Source organism: Hoplias malabaricus, chromosome 7, assembly GCF_029633855.1.
Source record: "Hoplias malabaricus isolate fHopMal1 chromosome 7, fHopMal1.hap1, whole genome shotgun sequence".
NCBI lineage: Eukaryota > Metazoa > Chordata > Actinopteri > Characiformes > Erythrinidae > Hoplias > Hoplias malabaricus.
Window position 1 is genome coordinate 11,500,246 of NC_089806.1, and position 19,161 is coordinate 11,519,406.

Consider the following 19,161-nt stretch of genomic DNA (forward strand, 5'->3'; position numbering starts at 1 on the left):
TAAAAATATATATTTTTATTGTAATCATCTGAGATCATTTAATTCCTTCTAACAGTCTTTTTGAAATTCATTAAAGAAATAACTTAAAGATCAATATATTCATTGTCTTAATTTTGAACAAAAATCTAAAGTGACATTCACTACATGACCAAAGACTTTTAGACATTTTCCAATCAAAAGCTGTCTGTGAACAGAAAGGTATTCAAGGACATTTGTCACTCCTCTGCAGCTTTTAATCTTCACAGAAAATGTTGCACTAAAGTGTAGGAATATTTCTGTGAAGATTTGATTGTATTTATACACAAGAGCATTGTTGATTTCAGGTATTGCTGTTGGATGAATAGGTCTGGAATAAAACCACCACTCCAACTCATCCAAAAGCTTTGTACTGATCTCTGTCACTCCAGAGAACACAGTCCCACTGTTCCATAGCTCACTGCTGGGTGGTTTTATTCTCTTCTAGCCCATGCTGGGCTTTGAGCACATGTGTTGGCAATACCTTTCATGGACACTGTGCAAACTGTGTGTGCAGCTGCTGAGTCCTGTGTCTGAACTGACTGACTATATATATATATATATATGGACATGTTGAAAATGCCATGCCAAGAAATCACATACTGCTGTTGATCAGTCACATGAACAAAGGAAAAATCACTTGATCACAACAATCAGTACAACATATTTAAAGAAGTGAATTATATGCTTAAAATCTTTCTACAAAAAAAAAAACTTTTCTGTCCCTGTTTACGCTCCATATAGTGGGTCCTCATTACTGATAACCAGTCAGTCTCATTCTTAATGCACTGCGCAAAAAACGCACAACAAAAAAAACAACAAAAAAAAGTGTAACAAAAACACCCAGTGATGCTAAGATCCAGAGGAGCGGCACTAAACCCACTGCAGGTGGGTTTTGTCTGGTACAGTTCACAGTGGTGGAGTCTCTGAGTTCAGGAATCAGACCCATGTGTAAAGAGATTTTGTTCTGGGGGAAAAGTGAAACCAGCATTAGTCAAGTGTGGACACATGGGTGTTTCCCAAAAAAGCCAGACAAGGCCTAACCTGAAAGACAATAGGACTTTTATAATCAAACACAATTGGTTCTAGTGTAAGACTAAGTTTAATCCATGTCTGAGAAGATGGACATGTTAAAAACTTCTAATCAACAAGCACCGAAGTGAGGTAGGAAATTATATCACAATAACAAATAGAGATGTGTCATTTCCTTTAGACAGCAGCAGCATATGGTAATTATAATATGTTTACTGATTACACAGTTAAACTTGTTTAAATTGAACGTGTGAGAAATGCAGCAGAAAAATGAGAATATAATCATTAAACTGAACATCAGAACTCTGCTGCAGCAGAAACATGTTCACTACACACCGCTATGTTTACCACTGCAGTGATCTGCTGAACCTTCATCAGGGTCTGCTCATACGCCTTCACCGACTTTTTATCCCAGCTCTTAGTCATCATTAGTTTGTCCCATTCACTGTAAAATATGTAAAATTCAGTTTAATAAGTAGCGGTTTATAAAGAGTCTGAAGACTGAGTGTGATCATGTTGTTAATATAGTCATATGTTTAAAAATACAGTCCGTTATCATGGCTATTTTTATTTTCTATTAAAAAGGAAAGATATTGGCATGGAACAACATTTTTCTTTCATCTTCCTCTTCATTTCATTTTGCAGCATTACTATTGGTCCATTCTCAATGAACACAATGTGAAACAATCGTTTACATTTATGTGAATATATATTTTTTGGTTTTGTCCCAGCACTGACAATATGCTAGAGATGCAGCAGACAAAGGTTAAAACATGTATAAATGATACTTCCCCTAGAAGAATGTCAAATGTTAAGTGAATTACTCTTTATTAGCTGCTCCCATTTCCTGCCTGAGGGCCTGGGTGTCAGGGAAACTAACACAACTGCCGAGAGACATGGCTGGGTAATAGAAGAGGAAGGCCAGACACATCTCTTCAGTAGTTGCTTGCCCCCCCTGTGGGCAGAATATAAAAAAAAGAAATCTGAAGAATGTATATTTTAGAGTTAGTGGCCGACTTACGTCTTCCATCCATTTCGAATTGGTTCAGATTTCAAGAAAGAAAATTAAAAAACATTTTAAATGATGTAAAGTGACAAACCCAAGTGAGACCTGCTCGATCCTCAGTGTTGTATGTGCACTGCACCAGGAGCTTGTCACCCTGCAGGAGGAGAACTAAGTTAAATTCAGTCTAAAAACAGAAACTAAAATAACAGGGCATTTTTACATGTGGACTGCTGACTGTGTGTGGTACTGGGTAAAAGTCAGAAACCACCATTTTCATTAAAAACCGACTTTAAACAATCCACTAGCAGAAGGAAGGGAACAGCCAAGACAATAGACGGAAAAACATTCCTGAAACAGGAGCTTTCAAAACCAAAATAAGAAAATTATTAAAATATATTAAAACATAATATGACTCATAATGATTATCACTGTCAGATAAAAAGCATTTAAAGCTGTCAATTCCCTCAGCCTCTGAGGCAGAGTCGAAGATATCACAACAGGCCTCGCTCTCTCCTCGTCACTCAGCACGATCCCGGACACCTGTGGATGTGTGAGCTGACATAACAGAACTAGGAAATTAATATTTTCCATCAAGCGTGTTGATCTCTCCGGTGTCCATGAGTTTGAACAGAGCAGAGGAGCTTCACATATCTCAGAGGAAACATGTGCTTGTCTCACTCTCAGTTTAGTTGAATGGTGTGTGGTGGAGTCTGCCTAACAAGCCACACCCACAGTGACTAAGATGGTGATTAAGAAATCCACAGATGTTCCTAGTAGACACCTACCAACTGAACCGTCTTGGTTTTACCCAGGTTCGTAATCTGCTGAAACTCAAAGTTGTAGTTTTCATCCTTAGATAAGAAATCAATCTGGGTTCCATTCCTAAGGGAGAGAAGAGCAAACATGAGCACAACAGCCAACAGACTCTGCTTGGCTCTACATTGAATTTTTTTTCTTCATTCACACAGCAGAAACCACAAGGAGTGGAGCAGATTTATTTGGGCAGTGTTTTTGTGAGAAAAGTTCCACACCACTGCAAACATGAAAATATGAACAAGAATTTAAAGAAATGGGGAAACATCTCTTTTCTGAGCACATTAGTGCATTAATTTGGGGATCTGGATCTCCTACCAGCAAACAAATTATATAATAAAACAACACAAGTTTAACAAACCCAACAAGCGCTGAGAGATAAAGTGTACTGAATAACTATTTAGAAAACGAGAACAGAGAAAAAAGAAAACAAAATGGCAAAAAAAAAAAAAAAAAACAGAGTTTCTCGCTCCTCACTCCCTGGAACTTGCTCTGAACTGGGCTGTGGCTCATTCTCATTTAAACAAACAGGCGATGGAACCAGTCCTGAACAGGGCTGTTCAGACAGGGGGAGGAACACTGCTGTGGTGTTTGATCCTTGTTATGTTTTGACTAAAGCATGTCACAGATGTTTCATTAAGACCCTAGAGTATCCGGAGTCTCCATGTTCATTTGTAGAAAAGGAGTACAATACTGTACAGTCAGCCATGGACTTTTGAAAACATTGTGTTTTCACATCTGACCATTATTTCCTGTGGTGTTAACAGACTATGTATTAATTGTTTTGAAGTGTCCCTGGGCTCAGTCAGAGAATGGAAAATATTAGACATTCCCTCAGTACAAAATCATCAGGTTTCTGTTTGTAAACCCATTTGTGTGGACCGGTGTCACGTGACTCTCTCCTCTTTCGTCTCACATCCTGTCCCTTTTTTTTCCCACAGGAAACGTCTTCACTCCTGAATAAATCTTATTCCCAGGTGACCTTGTGATACACACTGACCAGTACACAATGGGAATTTTATTAGAAAGACCTGCCATACAGGTTTACTAATGCTTCCAAACCGATGTGGCAAGATAATTACCTTAAAGTCTGCACCACCCCCTTTTTGTTTCCTTCAATGTGTTCAATGCAGAAAACAAACAAATATTGACCAGCAGTCAATCACAGTCCTTGAAGCGTCTGGTATAATTTTACCTGAAGTGGCCAACTCGCACCTTCCTTCCTGCCAGATGTGTGTGTAAAATGGCTGAAAAAACCTGTAGGTCTTGTGCAGGCTCAGGGATGACCTGAAGAGAAAGAGGAAACATACTTTAGAACTTTTTCATCATTCACTGAAGCTGGATTCCCAATTCCCTCCTGAAAAAGCTAAGAGATTACCTTTGTGTTCACTTCTAGTCAAAACAGTCTGGACTGTGACAGTCTAGAATGGACAGTGAGTGTAGAAACGAGGTGGTCATAAAGTTATGGTTGATTGGTGAATGGTGGGTGTGTGTGAGTGTGTGTGTGTGTGTGTGAGTGAGTGCGCATATTTTACATATTTTATATGTACCTTAGATTATTATCATTTTATAATTAATTACAATAAATACAGAAAAGGGAATTTTTTCTAAAATGTAGATGTTTTCAGCAAGTGTGAAGAACAAGGTTTTCAGATGTTCTTCTTGATTGTATGGATTTGTTAAACCAACAGCACACTGGATTTAAGACAATTAAGTGTTTATTAATCTGTAAAACTAGGCATTGGATGATATCCTCAGATAATACTGGACTGCCATGATGTGAGATTTGGAAAAGGTTAAACCAGCATTTATTCTAATATTCTATGGATTTTTTTTTCCTATGGATTGTTTTTAAACAAGTATATTCTTACTGCTCAGAAAATTAGCTTTTTAAAACTTTTAAAACTTCATAGGGAACAGATTTTTTGTTAAATCTGTTCGCTATGAAAACAGGCATCAGCTTTGAGATGTGATGATAGGGATAACAAAGGGCTTAGTTTGTTAAAATTTGTGCTGACCAGATGTGAGTGTTTGTGTGGATGAGGGAGAGGAGTTTCAGGGAGGTCTGACTGTGTAGAAGTGCCCACTGTACCTTCTGTATTAAGCTGGTGTCACACAGGCCGTATGTGAGGAAGTCCTTGGCATTGGGGGGGATGGCATAACCTGGAAATACTGCTAATCCAGTCCCCAGAACAGCAGCATCATACTGCCGCAACTGAGCAGTGTAAAAAAACCTCAGACCTGAGTTATCTACACGACCTGCACAAACAGCAGAGAGGGTCTGGTCACTTTAAACTCTTTTAAATTTATTTTTTATTAACATTACCCTTGTTTTTTCAGAAGTTCTTCTGTCGTCTCCAGGTCCACTCTGTTAGCTAAGTACCCCACACCCATCACACCTGGGAAGAGGTGTGATATAATATATTATACCAGGCCCTGTTTGGAGGCAGGGTGGTGGGTAGTTCATCAACAGTAAACGAGAATCCTTGGTTTACAAAAGTATTTCCATACTGTTACCTGTTTTTCTACTCCAGTCCAGAGAGTGGTGCTGCAGAGACAGAACTGACCACAATCAACATGTTTTTTTTATTGTTTGAAAATATATTTTGACACTTTAAGCAAGGTTGGGATATTTTGCAGCTGTTAATGAAAATACATCATACTGTGTAGTTAGATTTTAACTTTTTTATTATTATAATCATATATTTATGATGGAGAGGAGGGAGCTTAATATTTGTTTATTATTTTTAATATTTGTTTATTATTATTTATATTTAGCTCATGGCATCATTCTTTTATGAGTTTATAGCTGTAATGGTGAAAAACATCAGAGAAATTAGGTGTTGATATGCCAGGTCAAGCTGTTGCTTTATGATGTGTATCAATGGAGAAAAAAAACGTATCCTTTAAGCCAGTAAGCTTTTTTCATATTAGCATTTGCACCCGGTTACTCAACCTGAAGCTTTATTCCGGTTGTTGTAGTGCATCTCCAGTCTGTAGAGAACGTTCATTTCTTTACCTCCTACAGGAATCCCAGCAACCTCAGGGAGTTCAAAAGCCTGGAAATTTGAAAAAAACAGCTTCACAGCACATTCACCAGTGTCAAATCAACTCTACATTATTAGTGTTGATGAGTGTTACTATCTTACACTTAAAGTGGTCATTTAACAATAAAAGTGTTGATTAAACACTGGTGAAGATGTGCTGTAGAATGTCTGTTCCTTCATAAAAGAAGTGCAGCAAAAATGTTATGTTTGGCATCTGAAGTTTTCTGCTTTATTCTTGTTGATGGAGTGCTTTTTAAGAATAATCACAGAGTAGACAGGAAGGGAAAACTCTCAGAGCAAGAGGAGGAATAATATGTTAAATATATATATTACCTTTCACCTATACCCAAAGACACTTTACAAATGTGTACAAAAAATGTAATTAACATCAGAGAAAATGAAACAAAAAAGAAAGCATTCTTAGATATGTTTTCAGCTAGGCTTTGGAAAAGGAAAGAAAGGAAAAGAGTTCTGAAGTGTGGGGTCAGCAAAACTGAAAGACCTGACGCCCACAGAACAAAACCTAGACCTAGTAATGGTCAGAAGACCAGAATCAAAGAAACTAAGTGCACAGAGATGTAGGAGAGAGGACACATGGGTGGGAGCAAAGACATGCAGAGCCTTAAATATCAACAGTAGGTTTTTATAACAGAAGAGTTCTGTAACTGGGAGCCAGTGAGATTTCTTACTGTTTACTAAGACTCTGGCTGCAGAAATTTGAATGTACTGAAGAGGGTGAAGGTAAGCCATGAAATAGTGCATTGCAGTAATCTAACTTAGTCTGAGATTTAATGTGAGACCAAGCTGAAACTTTAAGCTGAAAGGGGATGAGCTGACAACAGCATCAGCAACAGCAATAAGAGTGCAGTCTGAACAGGCAGAGTTTGACTGAATAGATACAGACAAACACACATCCTGTTTTTTAACGATTATATGATGTTGCAGCCCATGTCACAAGTTTCCATGACTTTTTTGGTATTTTTCATCAAAGTGTCCACTAAAAACTAAGGGGAAGCTTAGGAAAGTTGTGGTAAAATGGTGGTGCATATTTACCTGAACTGCAGATTGTCTGAACATTAAATTGTCAGCCTTTGTATCTGAGCCACTTCTAAGTTGATGTAAACATCTCGTATAACTCAACTGTACTGTGCGGGGAGTTCAGATCGAGTGATATACAGATTCCCTTGGATGCTTTTATTACCTGGATCAACTGTGTTTGATTAGGGTTAGAACTGAACTCTGTAGCTGATCACCAAAACAAGGATTAGCCTCGCTGAATTAATGTTTAGCTGTATTTCTGTATTTCAAGATGATTGTGAAATGTATTTCCAAGCACAGTGAACCCTAATGGACCTAACCTGACCTCAAACCATGCCAACAACTAGGGCAGGCCATAGACAGAGTAAAATTATAAAACTGTTTGACTGAACTAATCTAGAACAGTAGTTTAAGTAGCCAGGATAACATTTTATAACAAAGTGTCGCTTACCCCTCCGCCGACCCCCCAGGCTGCTACGGTCTGGAAGCAATCTGTCTGGGTTTGGTCAGAGTAACAGGGCTCTTCTTTGGGTGATGTTACAGTGGGAGGACAGCGGTAAAGCAGCATGTGATGGACCAAGTCGACATTATCGATCAGAGGCTCCACCTGGAAACAATATGAAAACACTGCAATCTTCTGTAATGACTTTAGCTTTACATCTCTAAACAAAACTTCAGATCACAATCAGAGCTGCAGGGTTGTCCAGTTCATGTGAGGCCAGATGAAATGCAGTTTTCTTACACGATAGATGTGGTACTTCTGATCAAGTGCTGGGATTCTCATGACCTTGCAATGGTAGTAAGTCTGCTGGGCTGGGACAGTAAACTGTAAAAGAAGGTTTGGGACAGAGATTGTTTTTTAACACTTTCTTTCTTTTTTCTCTTTCTTTTATTTCTTTCTTAAAGTGTGTGCTCACTGGGATAAAATGGCTATATTCTATATATTTTCATAGTAGATACCATGATTACTGCGTCCTATCATCACTCTAAAGAAACGTATTGACAGCTCAAACAATGAATTATGCTGAATATTTAAAAAAAAACAATTAATAGAATTCCTAATGAACACTGTAATTTTGTTATGTGTGAACCATTTACTCAATTATTTATTCCTGATTGTGGGTGTATTTTGAAATGTATTGTCTATGTGTGCTTAAGTACATTAAAAGAGAGGGTTATTTTTCTTTCATAGATTATGTGAAGAGTTCAGATTTCTTTGGAAATCTTCTTTTCCAGGGAGTTTCTAAGTACCAGATTAAAACACCAAGGATGTGTGTATTAAAGAAGCCTCTTAATTGAAATGAAATCCTTATTAAATGCATAATTTGAAATTAATATTAGGAATGCTACTTTGTGTAGTTTTTTATGTGAAGTGTGTAAATACAATCAACAATAAATGAACGATTGTACTTCATCTGTAAATATGCACTCATTTCCTCCCACAGTCCAAACATATGTTTGTAGAGGGATTGGCTCTGTGAATCTGCCCATAGCTGTGAGTGACTGAGAGAGTGTGTGATGCCCTTTGATGGACAGGGGCCCCTTCCAGGGTGTATTCCTGCCTTGCGCACAGTGATTCCGTGTAGCCTACAGTCAGCCACCCCCCCCCCCACCCTGAACAGGACAAAGAAACATTACAGAACATGAATAAGGGAATGAATGAACTAATTCAGCCTTACGTTGGTCATGGTCAGGTCAAAGTATCTGCTGTCTGGCAGACTGGCCTTGGGCATGAACTTCAGCAGGTTCACCTCCTTGGTGCTCCTCTGGCTGTGTAGGTCTGGCTCACCTGGTAGGTGAAGTCATCAGTCTTTCCATAGGCATAAATCAGCTTCACTGCCACTTCCTTATAAAAGAGAGGTGTTTCGTTGTTTTTTTTTGTTTGTTTGTTTTTTTTGATGCAATATGTAGATACTGTTTAAATTTTAACATCGATGCACAATACATGGTGGCCATTTGGAACTAGGGTTATTTAAATATATCAGGGTTGGCCAATGTGGGCATATGTAAACAAATATAAGAGAACTGCACAGGCAGTACCCTCCTCCTAGCTTTATTGTTAGTGTTGTGTTAGAAGCAGTTTGAAAAGAAGTCTGATTTCACATGAGAAAGCAATATTTAGCCTTCACAAGTAGAATTAGCACCTACTAAAAAGGTAATGTTAAGTAATATTATTAAATTATAATAATATTATTAATAAATATTATTAAATGTTCAGAACGTTTCTCTTTTAGGGATAAAAGGTGTCTAATGTAATGGAACCAACACACAGTGTACAGCACAGGCGATTGCTCTAAGACTGCAAGGGAAGCTCAGCTTCTTCTAAAATGTCAAAGAATAAGTGATCAAATATATAGTTGTGTGTACATGTCATTGAATAAATATGCACTCCAACACGCTCAACTTTTGTTCAGAATCAGCTTCCTATCACTGGTAAAGACGCGGCTTTGCTGTCAATCATTCCCGCAGCCTCACAGTGATTTAAACAGTGTGGAGAGTTCAATAGCGAAGCAGCGAAGTGCAGCGAAACGAGACGAGTGATTGGATAAATGCTGGGCTTTGTCCCGCCCATTGGACGCTCAGAGTCTCTGGGGATCTATGGGGCAGTGGGCTGGCCTCGGCTGGCCCGGACGCTCAGCTTCTGCATGATGATTGGATGATCTGTCTGATGCTGAATCCCTTTTTGATTGACAGCGTAATGAGCAAATCAGCGATCCTTTGGTGTAAAGATCCGTGGGAGCATTACATTTTCATTCTGTTCTGAGTTGAACCGGACACTTTCTTAAACCTCTTAGTGGCATTTTCTTTGTTAAAAACAACTAACGACAAATCGAGCTTCTATTTCTGGTGGTTTTTTGTAGCTGCTTGTGTTTGGAGACTGACTTCTATCACTCTTTCTGACTTCTATCGCAGTTTCTGTCCAGCGGGTGCTGCTGAGCCCTCCACCGTCACAAAGCACTCACAGGCGGACATACTTCACATGGGCCAAGGCCGTTTAAGCAGCCTAGCTCTGCTGGCCATTGAGAGGACACTAGTCAAGTCCCTGGAAAAGACGCCTTGTTGGTACGACAGGGTCACAGATCAACCTCAGGGCTCCCTGCAGAAAATAGGCTTCTCTCTGTATGAGACCTATCTACAGGAGTGAAATCACCTGAAACACACACACCTGCCGATCCACAGGGGCTTAAAGTCCTGTTTTTTGTTCTTTTCTGTGGCAGTACCACAGCCATTTCTGAGGCTGATACAGAAGAGGCAGCAGCAGAATCTGAAGATGAGCTGAGTGTTGTGAAATGACTGTGTGTTTACTCACAGTGATGGGGTAATCGTTCTCGTCACAGGCACTGATTGACCTCTGGAACTTCATCACTGTTTGTCCATCTGTTTCGGTCAGAGAGAGCAGTCCATAATCCTGTTGCTCGTCCTCTAGAGGTAGGGAATTCCCCACTGAATGTCTGTCCTTCACAAAACACACACAGGATGCTCAGTACAGAGCTACATTTACGGCACATTTTCCTATTTCACGTCTTTAAATGTACATATTTATATGTTATCCGAAATTCCACAACAAATTGAGATGGTCACCAGTACTGACGAGCTCTGTGTGGGGTGTCATAATCAGCACTGTTTTTATAAATGCCGTTAACATGTTTTTGTAGTTTGAGTCGTTCTCTTGCACTATTCCTCACCATATAACTGCTCGCCACATTGCTCTGCCCACTGTGTGGGCGTTCCTCCGAAGTACCATTCTGCTCTCCGCTTTGCTACAAATTCTCACTTTAGAACTCATCTCTGTTCACTTTACACGCTGGTTAACTGGTTGTTGTTACACACTTGGTTGTTGTCCCCCAAACAAACACCACTTTGGGCTCCTCATCTTTTCAGTCATCTGCTGCTAAAGATTGAAATATGCTTTAGATAACTCTGAAATTAGAGGCTTTTATTCATTCATTCATTTACTCATTCATTGTCTGTAACCCTTATCCAGTTCAGGGTTGCGGTGGGTCCAGAGCCTACCTGGAATCATTGGGCGCAAGGCAGGAACACACCCTGAAGGGGGCGCCAGTCCTTCACAGGGCGGCCCAAACACACACATTTACTCACAGCCACAGACACTTTTGGGTCGCCAATCTACCTACCAACGTGTGTTTTTTGGAACGTGGGAGGAAACTGAAGCACCTGCAGGAAATCCACGTGAACACACCACTTAATTCCTATTTCAAAATTTAAGAACTGCATTAGAAATATTTTTACTTGACTTCCGGTAATGGTGGCCACTGTGTAAGATGTGTGATGCACCACTCTGCTGCTAATCCTGAAAACTACTTCTGAACTTGGTTCTGCAAAATATGAAGCAGTAATTTGCTCCAGGGGACAGAGTAAAAGTGATGGTGTCTTCTAATAAGACAAGCAAAGAGAAAAGAAGAACAATGAAACAATCGAAACTAACACGTTTTGGTGCTAGCGGTGTGGCTCAACAGGCTAGAGACAATATGGATGAGGGGGCCGGGACAACAACTGTGCTTGACTGTGCTGAAGCGAGCACCATACTGGCAGAAACTGACACCCTCAAAACTGAGTTTTCCTCCAAATTGGATGGAACCATAGCAGCCCTCACAGAAACTAGAAAGGAGATAAAAGACTGTACAGAGCGAGTAGTTCAAACCGAGTTACGAATTTCGATGGCTGAAGACGAGGTGGTTAGACTAAAGGCTACGGTACAAGCTCTGGAGTCAAAGAATAAAACGCTGGAGGGAAAATCTTTAGACCTAGAAACAAGGTCACAACGGTATAACCTGAGGCTGGTAAACTAACATGAATGCATAAAGGGAACTGACCCGTGCTTATTTATGGAGAAGTGGATACAAGAGGTTTTGGTGGTTGAAAGCCAAATTGTTCTGGAAATAGCACACCAGGTCGGGCCGAAGAGGGATACTAATGCTCCACTGAGAATGCTCATAATGAAGTTCTTGAACTACAGGGACAAACTCAAAGTCATCCACGCTGCCTGGGCTAAGAATGTCATCTTCTACAAGAACCAACAAATGAGATTTATTTTCAGATCTAGCTGGGGGAATCCACAAACAGCAAAAGGAGTATGGCCCTGTTCACCAGTGATTGTACCGGCAAAGCTTTTGGTGACATATAAAGAAGAAACTCGCATCTACAACACTCCGACAGAGGCACAATAATTTATTGAGAAGATCAGAAGAAAAACAACTGAGAGCTAATCGGGATCCTAAGTAGGGGCACAATGTGGATATCTACAGTAAGTCCTAGCCGGTGATTAGGGCTATTTTGTCGACAAGGGATTGTAGGTAATTGATAGATGAGACCTCATTGATGGACTTAATGACCAGTTCCCATGTGTGACATACTACATTCTCTCTATCAGAAGGATAGGAGGAACATGAACAAATCGAAATGGGCGTTTAATTTTTGATAACCTCTGCCACATAATCTGGATATTCTCTTTAACGTCTTAACTGGGGTTAACAGCCTGTTTCTTTATTCTATCATTGGCACAGCAATACGTTTTGAAAGAGAATTTAATAATTTAATAATAAATAATAGAATTTAGCCCTGTGAAGGACTGGCGCCCCCTCCAGGGTGTATTGCCCGCCTTGCACCCAATGATTCCAGGTAGGCTCTGGACCCACCGCGACCCTGAACTGGATAAGCGGTTACCGATAATGAATGAATGAATAATAGAATTTAATAACTGCAGACCATTGTGTATTTTAGTTATATGAAAGTAGCACAGAGTGCTTTTTTGTTGATGTTTGCTAATTAGTTTGTGACCAGATGGAGATTAGACTGATCCACATAGTGTGGAACAGTCGATGGTGATAACTGGATTCAGAGCTAATGGGGGGGACTCCCACAGGAAAGGGAAATTGCGGTTTATTTTCACACATGTTCAGTGTGTAGTTTGTGGGTTGTTGCTTTTAAATTTCTTATGCTCCTCAAAAGTTAAAAAATGATGTTAGTAGGTAATCCATTTTTTGTAGATATTCTAGGTTATTATGTGGCACAGCAGGTAGTGTCGCAGTCACACAGCTCCAGGGACCTGCAGGTTGTGGGTTCGATTCCTGCTCCGGGTGACTGTCTGTGAGGAGTTGGTGTGTTCTCCCTGTGTCTGTGTGGGTTTCCTCTGGGTGCTCCGGTTTCCTCCCACAGTCCAAAAACACATGTTGGTAGGTGGATTGGCGACTCAAAAGTGTCCGTAGGTATGTGTGTGTGTGTGTGTCTGTGTTGCCCTGTGAAGGACTGGCGCCCCCTTCAGGGTGTACTCTTGCCTTGCGCCCAATGATTCCAGGTAGGCTCTGGACCCCCCACGACCCTGAACTGGATAAGCAGTTACAGATAATGAAAAAACAGGTTATAAATAGGCTGAAGGATAGGGACTCTGGAATTGTTTTCCTACAAGAAACACATATATTAGAAGAAGACATTATTAAAATAAAAAGGAGGTGGCAGGGTAATATATGTATAGCACCCTTTAGGGCTGGGCGGTATAACGATAATACCATATATCGTGGTATTTAAAAATGTTGATGGTATTTATGACACGTGTGTGGTGTGTCTAATTTAATTTAAATATTCAGAAAATCCTTCAGTCAGCTTCACTCAAACACAGGTATATGGCTTTATCCTCCAAATATGTGTGTTTTGAGCCTCAGTTTGCTGAAAATCTGTTGTGATGTGCTATAACACAAGTGCCTGTTAGTACCAGCTGTGCTTCTAAACAGTGTACACAGTCTTATTTAGCTTATTTTTAACTTTTCTGTTCCTTCAGCACCAGTCGCTGAAATTTGCTCTCTCAGAAATGGGTTTTTATCGTCAACACGTGTGTCAGTGTGCACTGTCGGGCTGCGTTTAGCTGAATTCATTCGACTTTGTGCTCACAGATATAAGGCTCAGCGCAACAGAGCACCCCCTCCCCACGGTAATACCGTATACCGCAAAAATATTTTGAGACGGTATGACGGTATGAAAAATGTGGATACTGCCCATCCCTAGCGCCCTTTACTTCTAAGGGTAGAGGAGTTACGACTCTAATTCACAAATCGGTCGCATTCCAAGTGGCGAATGTAATCAAGGATAAGATGGGCAGAGATTTAATTATTCAAGGTTCACTTCTGTCACAAAAAAGTTAAATTTAGTGAATTTCTATGGCCTGAATCTGGATGACCCCATTTTTGTTTTCAAAGCTATTACTTACACTCCCTACATTTGAGGGTCAATTTGTAACAACAGGAGATTTTAACTGCACATTGGATCCGAGTAAGGACAGGTCCACAGTTTGTCATCAGTCCCATAAAAGATGTCGATCTGTTATTTTACGATTTATTAAAGAATTAGGTCTGTTAGATATATGGAGGGAAATAAATTTAAAGGTAAGGCTTATTCATGTTATTCTAGTACTACCAGAACATATTCTCGCATTGATTATTTCTTGGTTTCGAATGGGTTATTTTATAAAATACAGAACTGCTTTTATGGTAATACAGTAATTTCAGATCATGAACCATGTTGTTTAGTTTATGAGGATAGTAAGCTCATAAAGGACCATAAGAGCATAACTGGTTACAGGATCAGGAATTTATAAACTATGTGGAGAAACAGACAAATTTTTAAAATAAATACAACAAAAATATCTGCCTGCACAAAGTGGGAAGCTTTTAAAGCTTTTCTAAGGGGACACATAATAAGTTCTCAGTCTAAAAAAGCACATCAAAAAAGACAGTATTTGGAAGGTAAAATCTCAGGTTTTGGAAGGTATTTTTAAGGAAAATAATCCACAATCAGAAATACTGGCCCTGAGAGCTGAGTGCGAAAAGCTTTCTAGAGCAGCTGCAAAATCTCTTAAGACACCGACAGTGATTTTATGATCAAGGTGATAAACCAGGTAAACTTTTAGCATGGCAGGTTAAACAATTAGAAACAAGAAACTCAATTACTTCAATTATAAGTAACAACGTAACTATTATAGACACAATTGAAATTAATTATGCTTTTAAAACCTTTTCTGAAAAACTGTATAATACAGAAGTTAAAACTGATTCAAAGTATATGAGTGCTTTTATGGATGGATTGGTAATACCAACCATATCAGATGAATTTAAAGAGGTTCTGGAGGCAGAAATTACCATAGAAGAAACTGAAAGTATAATTGATGGTATGAAAGCAGGTAAAAAGGCAGGGCCTGATGAGTTACCAATAGATTTATATCAAAAAAACTAAGAGGAAATTTTTAAAGCCACTAATTGAAATGTTTTTAGAGGCCTTTCAAAATAGGAATCTTCCCACTTCTATGAATGGTGCTCTGATTATATAACTTTGCAAATCAGGAAAACCATCTAATAAATGTGAAAATATGAGACCTATAAGCCTGTTGAACTAAGATCTTAAAATAATATGTAAAATTTTGGCAAAGCGTATTCAACATTTAATGCCAGAAATAATTGATAGAGATGAAAATGGATTTTTTACCAGAAGGCAGGGATTTCATAATGTTAGAAAAGTACTGAATATATTCAATCATAGCAAAGAAGCCTTAGATAGAGCCCTGCTATCTTTGGATAGCGCGAAGGCCTTCGATAGGGTTGAATGGCCCTATTTATTCCGTGTACTGGAAATATTTGGGTTTGGGGAAAACTTCAGAAGGTGGGTACATCTGATATACAATAAGCAGAAATCGTGACTAATAGGAATATATCACGACTGATTGTTATTAAAAGAGGATGTCGCCAAGGATGTCCCCTGTCTCCTCTGTTGTATACATTAGCGATGGAACCTTTAGCAATAGTTTACGGTTACACCCACACGTTTATGGAATCACAATAGGAGGAAGCGAACATAAGATATCTCTTTATGCTGATGATGTTATTTTGTTTATCACGAGACTAAGTAAATCAATACCTGCTATATTAGAGCTAATTCAAAAATTTGCTGATATTTCAGGATATATGCAGTAAAAAAATCCATATCAGCAATATAACTCCTTAGTCAAAATTAAAAAAGAATCCCACCTTCTGAAGTGACTCAATTTACATATTTAGGAATACAAATTGTACCAAAAAGAGAAAATGTAGAAAATGTATGTTAACTATGAATCCGTGATGGAAAAAAAAAAGATTCCATTGATAGATGGATGTCTCTACCCATCTCACTATTTGGTAGAATTAATATTCTAAAAATGAATGTTCTGCCAAAATTACTTTATCTTTTTCAAAACATTACTTCACCACCACCTATAGATTTGTTCCAGAAAATAAAAAAATATTTGGGAGATTCATTTGGAATAATAGGAGAGCAAGGTTTCGTCTCTCTTTGCTGTATTTACCATTCAACGGAGGGGGGTTAAAATTTACTATAGTATTACTGGGCTACACAACTAAAGTACATTATGTTTTATTTTTCAACAAATGATAACCTTCACTGGACAGAAATGGAATCTCGGGGTCTGAAAGTACCTTTTGCCGTGTGTATATATATATACTCTGATACTCTGAAAAAATTGCATAAACAAACTTGTAAACCCACTGCCACACACGTGATTCAAATATGGTACGATGTGAGAAGTTTTTTTAAAAGAATCATCCACGATGTCTCAATATAATCCAATATTGGGTAATCAGTTATTTTCTCCAGAAAGAGCTGATGCTACATTTTAAACATGGACATCTAAATGGCTGAGGAAAATTCAAGACCTTTATCCACTAAACTCTGATAATATGATGTCATTTGAAGAACTCAGACATACATTTATTCTAGAAAGAAAACATTTATTCAAATTCCTTCAGCTTAGAAGTTTTGTAAAACAAATCAAAACAATCCGCTTCTTAGACCTCCACGACCTATAGTTGAAAAAATTATGATAGAGGATCATTTAAGAAAGAGCATCATATCAGAATTTTAATCTACTTCTCCAGAGAGCTCATTGCACAAGCTTACCAGTTGAAACAAGGATTTCGAAACCGACATTTCAGTAGCAGACTAGAAATTAGCTTGTGATGAAATTCACACTGCGTCGACGAATACACGCCTCAGATGAACACAACATAACTCACTAATGCGAACTTATATAACCCCTGTGAAACTAAATTATATAATAAAAATACAGTATATGGGATATTTGCACTAAATGCATAGAGGCTAAAGGTACTTTGTTTCACTGTGTCTGGCAGTGTACAAGAATTAAAGCATTTTGGGAGGAAGTGAGAGAGACGTGTGAGCAGATTATTTCTAAACATATTTCATTGGATCCCAGGTTTATTGGGTATATACCCAGAAAATCACAATTATACTGAATATGAAATTATACTGATGGACCTTTATTTTTCTAAATGTGAAGAAGTTAATAGCACTGTTTTGAAAAAAAAAAACCTATAGACCAAATATTTCACATTGGAAAAGACATATGTTACTAAACCTATAGAAAGAATAACATACATGCTGAAAAATAAGCAAAGAATTTTTAAAAAATGTTGGGACAGGCTTATATACAAAGTTTAGATAGTACAAACACTCAATAGGAAGAAAATAATTTTTTGTTGTAAATCATACAGATTCTGTTTAAATAAACAGTTATTATTGCAGAAAAAAATGTAAAAGAAAAAGTAAGTGATATTTTAAAACAAAATGCTATTTGTAAATTTGTAAAATTGAAACTACGTCTAAGATGAGGATTACCATATGTTTTAAAGGAAGCTAGTTTTTTTCCCTCTCTTTCTTTAGTATTATTAATTCCTTTCTTTAAAAGTTATGTTAAATTTACAATCATTGCTAGAGTAATGTTTAGGAATCTATAGTCATTTTGTAATTGATTTCCTTTTATAAAAAGAAAAAAAAGAGCAACTTTGAGCTGAAATAAGCAGTAATCTGACCTCGTCTGGTTGTGGTCAGGCACCAGACAGGCACTGTGCCAAAGCCTGTACCAAGCATTACATGGACACAGCAAAGCAGTAAAACATTCAAGAGAAGTTACCACATTTAGTACAAACTCTGCAAGGAACAGGACTGCAGCTGTAAGAAAGCTGCTTTTTGAACGGTGGCCCTGAATCATGCACATTATCCAACTTTTTACTGCAGTGTCTCTGCAGTGGTGTCTTCAACACTGCTCTAGACAAGTGCAGAAAAAATGTTGGGCACTTCACACACAGTCTAGAGGCACAGCAGTAGGTGGCTAATGGGTAAAAGCAGTCATTTATATAAAATTCTGTTCTGATAATTCTCATCCACTCGTCTATAAATAAATACAGTAATTTAAAATAGTAAATTCATACTTTAGGCTCAAATATCTGCAAATAAACCAACTGCAATTAATAGTGATAATTGCACCATGACATGATTAATTATTTTACTTACACACCCATGATATATATTAACCACATAAAAGTACATGATTATACATGATATTATGCAGGTTATGTTTTGTTAATCTCTTATAGATTTGAACTAATGAACTGATTTAGATATCTACTGAGTTAGTGTCAGGTTTTTGGGTGGAAGTTAAGTTTAAATATAAGAATAGTTTTAGATTTGGAGTCTTTTCGGCTGTATTTATATTGATTAGTTAGATCAACACAACAAGAAGGAATACATAGAGGTTAATATAAGAATTCTTATATTAGTTCCTTTATGGTTGAAAGCATGCATGTATTATACGGTTGCATGCAAAATATGGGGAGATTTGGACATTTAATTAATTTTCTAAGTGACAATAAATGCACATATTTGCTTTATAAGACACATCTCTCCATTTTTCCTTTAATATATATAGAATATAACTTAGAGAGGATGTGACTGCATAATACCAGACATAGACTTTATACACACTTGCATCTTTTTAATGATAAAAGAACTAATATTTGTTTATAAACCACATTCTGTATATGGTTCTATTACCGTAAAATATACACCACTAGGTCCCACTCCTCCCGTCACAATGTCAGCGCCGGTCATTCCTCCATTGGGGCTGAAACCAAAGCCGACCCAGCCTGTGGTCTTTACACTCAGCTCAAAGACGATCGAGTCATTTAACTGGTCAAACCCCCATCGCAACTGGACACTGTTACCTGGATCCAAAAATTCCAAAAATGGGAGTGTGGGGTCCACCGCAGCCCCCAAACCACAGGACAGGGCCAAGGCAAGGGGCAGGAGAAAAGATACAGCACCCATAACTTACACTGCTTGACTATATCAGAA

The 19,161-nt window shown here is 38.3% G+C and overlaps 1 pseudogene; it reads right to left on the reverse strand.

Annotated features, from left to right (window-relative positions):
- Positions 1-32: 32 nt before the first annotated feature.
- LOC136701466 (DBH-like monooxygenase protein 2 homolog) lies at positions 33-19,134 on the reverse strand (annotated as a pseudogene).
- Between the last annotated feature and the right edge of the window lie 27 nt (positions 19,135-19,161).